The following is a 5730-nucleotide window of genomic DNA, read 5'->3' on the forward strand; positions in this document are numbered from 1 at the left end:
TCACGTGCGCCCGCGGCCCCGCCCCGTGCCCGCCCCGGGCCGGGAGAGCGGCGGGGGAGACCGGGATCGTTCGTGGGGATTTTCAGGAAAATACAGCATCGGGGCATCCGGGAAATGCGCTCCTGTTCCTTCCTCTGTGACTACGATAGCGCCTTTTCTTTGCACCAGCAGCTTCGCTTCTCTTCGAGACGAGGCCACCGAGAAGGGACCCCATCAGTGGCTGTCTGCATCTGAAGGGAGGGCGGGGAGAGGAGGGATCCCGGCGCTTCTCGGTGGCGCCAAGCAATAGGACAGCGGGCAGAAGCTGATGCACATGAAGTTCCACCTGAATATGAGGAAGAATTTCTTTATTATGAAGTGACCACACACTGGAACAGATTGCCCAGAGAAGTTGTGGAATCTCCCTCACTGAAGATCAAGAACCCTCGGGACACAATCCCGTGCCATATTTAATAGCAATAGTGCCATTATTTACTCTTTTTTTTATTTTTAGCAATTTCACTTGAGAGTCACAGAACAGTCTGAGTTGAAAAGGACCCAGAAGCACCATCATGTGCTCTGGGATGACCCTGTTCAAACAGGGAGGCTGGACCAGATGACCACTATGGTGCCTTTTCAACATGACTCCTTTTGTGATTCTGTGATTCCCTTTCCCTGATTCCCTTTCCCAAACATTTAACATAAGCATTTAATTACAACGAGGAAGCAATACTGAACTTCACATTCTGATTTTGCTTTTTGCTAACTGCAGTCTCTTCTACCTACCTAAAGTCTGGTATCTTCAAAGTATCACTTTTTCAAGACAATAGTTTCTTCTTATTCCATGTGGACCAATTGAGTCTGATGCATTTTCAAATACCTGCAGAAAACGATCCCCGGGGGGATGTTCTTGCACTCTACATGTTAAAGGATGTTGTAGCAAGGTGGGGATCAGCCTCTTCTCCCAGAAAAAAAAAAAAGCTACAGGAAAAAACAGCCTCAAGTTCACCAGGGGAAGTTTATACTGGATATTAGGAAGAAATTTTTTAATGAAGGCGTTAGCCAGCACTGGAACAGGCTGTCCAGGGAAGTGGTTGAGTCACTATCCCCAGAGGTATTTACAAGACATGTAGATTTTGCACTTGGGGACATGGTTTAGTAGTGGATGTGGCAGTGCTGGGTTTGTGGTTGGACTCAAACTAAGAGGTCTTTTCCAAACTAAACAATTCTATTATTCTATTTTGTTTACTCCTTTTCCCAGTCTGCAAGCCCTTGCTCCTCCTTTGCTGTCATGCTGAGAGCCTGCAGCTGAAGCACAGCACTACAAACAGAACATCTCCTGTGGTAGCTGAGGGTGAGTGAGAAGTCCTGGCAAGACTAGCACTAGACACAGGTAGCTGGCCAAAGCACAGGGGAGCTGTGGCTAATTCAGTTAGGCACACAGAGACAAGGCTATCAGACACACAGTTTGGGAAAATATCAATCATCCTACAGCTTCCTTTTAAATTTTTATGTAGGAGAGGTTCCACAAGTATGAAGGAGCTGAGGAAATTAAATTAGTTTGGACATGTCCCAATTCAGAAGAGCACTTGGGAGATGATCCCCATGTCTGTTCATATCCTGCTGGGTTTTTTGCCATTCTAATGTCTTATACTGGTTTCCAGATTGCTTCTAGGTTTTGTCTGTATTAATAATCACTACCCTTTTGTTAGTTGCACCTATACTTCAGAAAAAGACTATAATTAAAGATAGGAATGAATTTTAGCTTTGTATCATGTTACTCTTGGGCTCTTTGGTTTCTATTGTTAGAATCATATCTTGTTCTCTCTTTCTGAAAGAAAGAATAACTTCATAACTTTTTCCTAGTCCTTCAGGCTCAACTCCCCAGCTGCCTCTTGTTCGAAGGGCAAGAGCTCCTAGTGCTTACATCTGTGGTAGGAATCACCATACCATCCATTACTTAAACAAGGACAGGGCTGTTGTAACATTACACTCTTCCCAAGAGCTTCTATCACACAATTGGGGTAAGCCATTCCCTTTTGAGATGTTCCTTCATCAGGTGGCTGTTAATAGACCTCTTGTCTCTACCCTTCTGTGAGGAAAATCCCATTATTTTCTGTGAGGGAGGGCAGGTATAAGGAACACAGGCTACTCTACCTAATGCAAGTGTTTCAGTTGGAGAAAAATAATTTTCCAGTGCAGTTCTCCAGCACATTCCTGCACTCAGACTTTAGATGCTGATAACAGCAACCTAAGAGACCACAGTTCTTTTATACAATGCTGATAGCACTGATAGTTCTTTTTTTTTTTTTTTTTAAATAATGTAAGATCCCTGTGCTGGATGCACCCCTTCTGACTGAGTGACAGTACTTTGGTTCAGGCATCACCAAAAAGGAGACCTGACTGAAATCACCCCTGCAGTGCAAACCCTGAGAATCATCCCAAGCCATTTCTTATCCAGGAACAAAGAGTTCAGGCCTCTCTTATCAGGAGATCAGTACCAGCCTGAGCTGGAACTAGACAGAACTGAAACTGCCACAGCTGCACACCTGCACGTACACCAAAAGGGACTCTGACTAGGAGTCAGTCATTTTAACCTCAAAATAAATATCTGCAGCCCCCATGAGCCCACTGGGCTCTCCTGTACAGCAGCAGGCTGCTCAGCAATGATGTCCCCCTCAGACAGGGATGGCTCTCAAGGTTAATGCTCAAGGTTGAAAGAGCCCCTTACCAAACATCTGAGATCTATAATGAGGAAAGTGACATTTTACATAAGCCTTAAAGTATATTGTATTCTTGCTGCAGCTTTTATAAATCCAACTATAGCTTAATTATTAGATGTACAGTAAGTTGTAGTTTGACCAGTGTAAATTATTGTTTAAACAGTAATTTAAAACATTGTTAAATCACTGTTTAATTACTGTTCAACTATTGCTTAAAAACTATTGCTTTATCATCATTCACTTTTCATTCAGGTGTCAATTAATTATCTTTGATCATCATTTAATCATTAATAAAACGTTTTTAGTTACACCCACATTGATACACTCTTAATAACTCACCTGTGACACACTCCTACGTACAAAAGACTCAGGCCTTAATTTAGAATTAAAGTGTAAACAGGTCACTGGCTATCTCCTGTCACTGAAGCAGGCAGGAGCAGCTTTACAAATCCAGGGAACAATTATGCAAAAAGTGACTGCACAATCAGGTCCATGAGCTTTTGGGAGGAATGCCTCAAACAGGACACAGACCCCCATTACTGCTGTTCTTTGGGGTTTTGTCCCCCTTGTGTGAAGGGAAGCTTTCACCAAAGAGTCAGTTTGTTCTGCAGACTGGAATTCCATCATAAACGTGCACCAAATAACTCTACGCTATTACTACTGTATTTAGCAATATTCTTAATACAACACTATGCCCTGTAGATATTGCAAAACAGAGTATTAACAGGTAACACAACACCTGCAATATTCTAAAAGCAACTTTATTGTTGGAACATGCAGACCTAGTGAAGCTGTCCCAGAAATATGAGGGCACACTACAGATTAAGTTAAACTTAATGCCTTGTATTCTACCAAGGGAAAACAAAAGGCAGGTACCTAAAAACCTGCATAAAGCTAAACCTGTTATCTACAAAAAAGGTTTCCTGAAGACATGACCTTAAGGTCTTCACATAAGTGCCACAAATCCACCAGGTTTCCAGGCAAACACATAACATGCACAAGTGGGGTTTAAGGAAGGACAGACAGCCCAAACCACTTACCTTTTCTCAAATCTGTCATCTCTACTGGAAAGCTTGGAAGAAGTGAACTAAATCAGGCAACTACAAGTACAAACATACTCTCTGTACGTGAACTTCATCTTTGTCATTTCTTGCTTGTGAAATTCTGTAGGTTCCTGTACAGGAAATTAATCAATCTTGAGAAACTTTACTCTTGATGGATTTTCTTTGGCTGACCCAAACTTTGTTTCTGATTCATGACAAGGAATGAGGATACTGTTGGTGACTCTAGAGGTCAAACTTACTGCCTCTGCACTATGTCCTACCTTTGCAAGTAAAGAATGAACTCTGGACTTAAACTATTTCTACCCTAGTACTCTCCTTATCCTAATATCAATTAAAAAAATTAGAAATAAATATCTCCTTTATTTTTGCCCAGAAATTCAATTCATTAGAGTCCAAACATGTCAAGACAGAATGACAGAATTTAATTACTACTTTCAAAATTACTTTCTGAATCTGTTGCAAAACTTTATCTCTCCGAAAAGGTGGACAAACTGGATCATACTCCCAGTATGTCATAGATAAAAGCAACTGGAAATTAACAAATGAGATTGCATGTACTGACAATTTGAGTTCATTAAATAGAGCAATTTGATCACACCAACTTGTCAAGATCAGGCTTAGGTATTAAGGCCAAGGTAAAAGCAGCCTCTTCCAGAAGCAAGAGTACTGTAATCACACACAGATTAAAAAGCACATGTGTGTGTGAACTTTGCATGAACCAATTTTGACTGAGCCTCTGCAATGATGCAGAATGTTCCCTATGCACTTCATCTAGGTCCAGGGATATCAGAAAAGTTGAAATTCTTTTTTTTAAAAGCTACTTGCATTTGCCATTATTACATTTAATCTCCTATAATGGTACTTGCTCAACCTAACTACACCAAATGTCCCTCAGCCACCCTTAGTTTTACATAGACTGAGTAATTGTCAAACAAAATTTTTTGTTGCCTTGATGTCTTGATGTTGCTTTTTCCCTCTGACAGTTGATACACTTGATAAATGTCTAACATTTGTTCTAAATGTACATCTTTCTGGTCCTTTTTTTTTTTTTTTTGGTAAAGGCTACTAATTAATTCCAGTTCAGAATCTTGCTTTATGTAGTTTGAAAAGTTTTGACACGAGACTAGAGAAAAAATGTGCCAGACTATAAAGTGGCTTCTGGAAAACCTTTTCTTTTTCAAGAACTTGTCCTCATTGTAGGATAACACATAAGAAAGTGTGAGGGCAAATCATCTTGTAGAACAGTTGTGTTAATTTTTCCTTATACACTCTTAGCAACAAGCCATATTTTAGATAAATTTTAAAAAAATCTGAAATAAGAAAGCACAGTTGGTTTTCTCTTCCAAATAAGAGCTAGACACTAGTGGCTAAACATCAGAATGAATTTTCTCTAATGAGAAGCAGTGCAACTGGCAGCAGCTCAGATATTTCTCTCAATATAGTACTTTGATATTTTTCCGTCTATTTTTGATGATTTCTTAACACTTTGTACCTTCAGCCCATTTAAAAGTTAATTTTATTGAACACTGTGCTGGTTATTACATGATTTCAGCTACAATATTTTTCCTTCTGAAATATGAAATGCAAATTCAACTCATTTCTAGAACTCTTTACCCACCACTGAGATTGTTAGAAAACTAAATGTTTCAATAATGGAATTCAATTTACTACTACCTGCTTCAGACCTCACCTCCTTGTTACTTTAATTACCTTGTTTTTCTGAATACCTTTGTTACATTAAAATTATGTGTACCATCTGGACTGATGCAGCTGCCATACTTCAGGAAGAAATTGTAAGATAAACTGCTAACCTAAACCCTGTAATCCTTCACATTTCTTTACATACAGTAGCAACTCACATTCCTTGTAGCCTCTGAAATAAATGTTTATACATTTAAAAAAATCTTGTGCAACAAAGGTGCCAAAGTTGTAACCCACTTAACAAAAAGAGATGTAACACATTC

Source organism: Camarhynchus parvulus, chromosome 1A (genome assembly GCF_901933205.1).
Source record: "Camarhynchus parvulus chromosome 1A, STF_HiC, whole genome shotgun sequence".
Classification (NCBI taxonomy): Eukaryota; Metazoa; Chordata; class Aves; order Passeriformes; family Thraupidae; genus Camarhynchus; species Camarhynchus parvulus.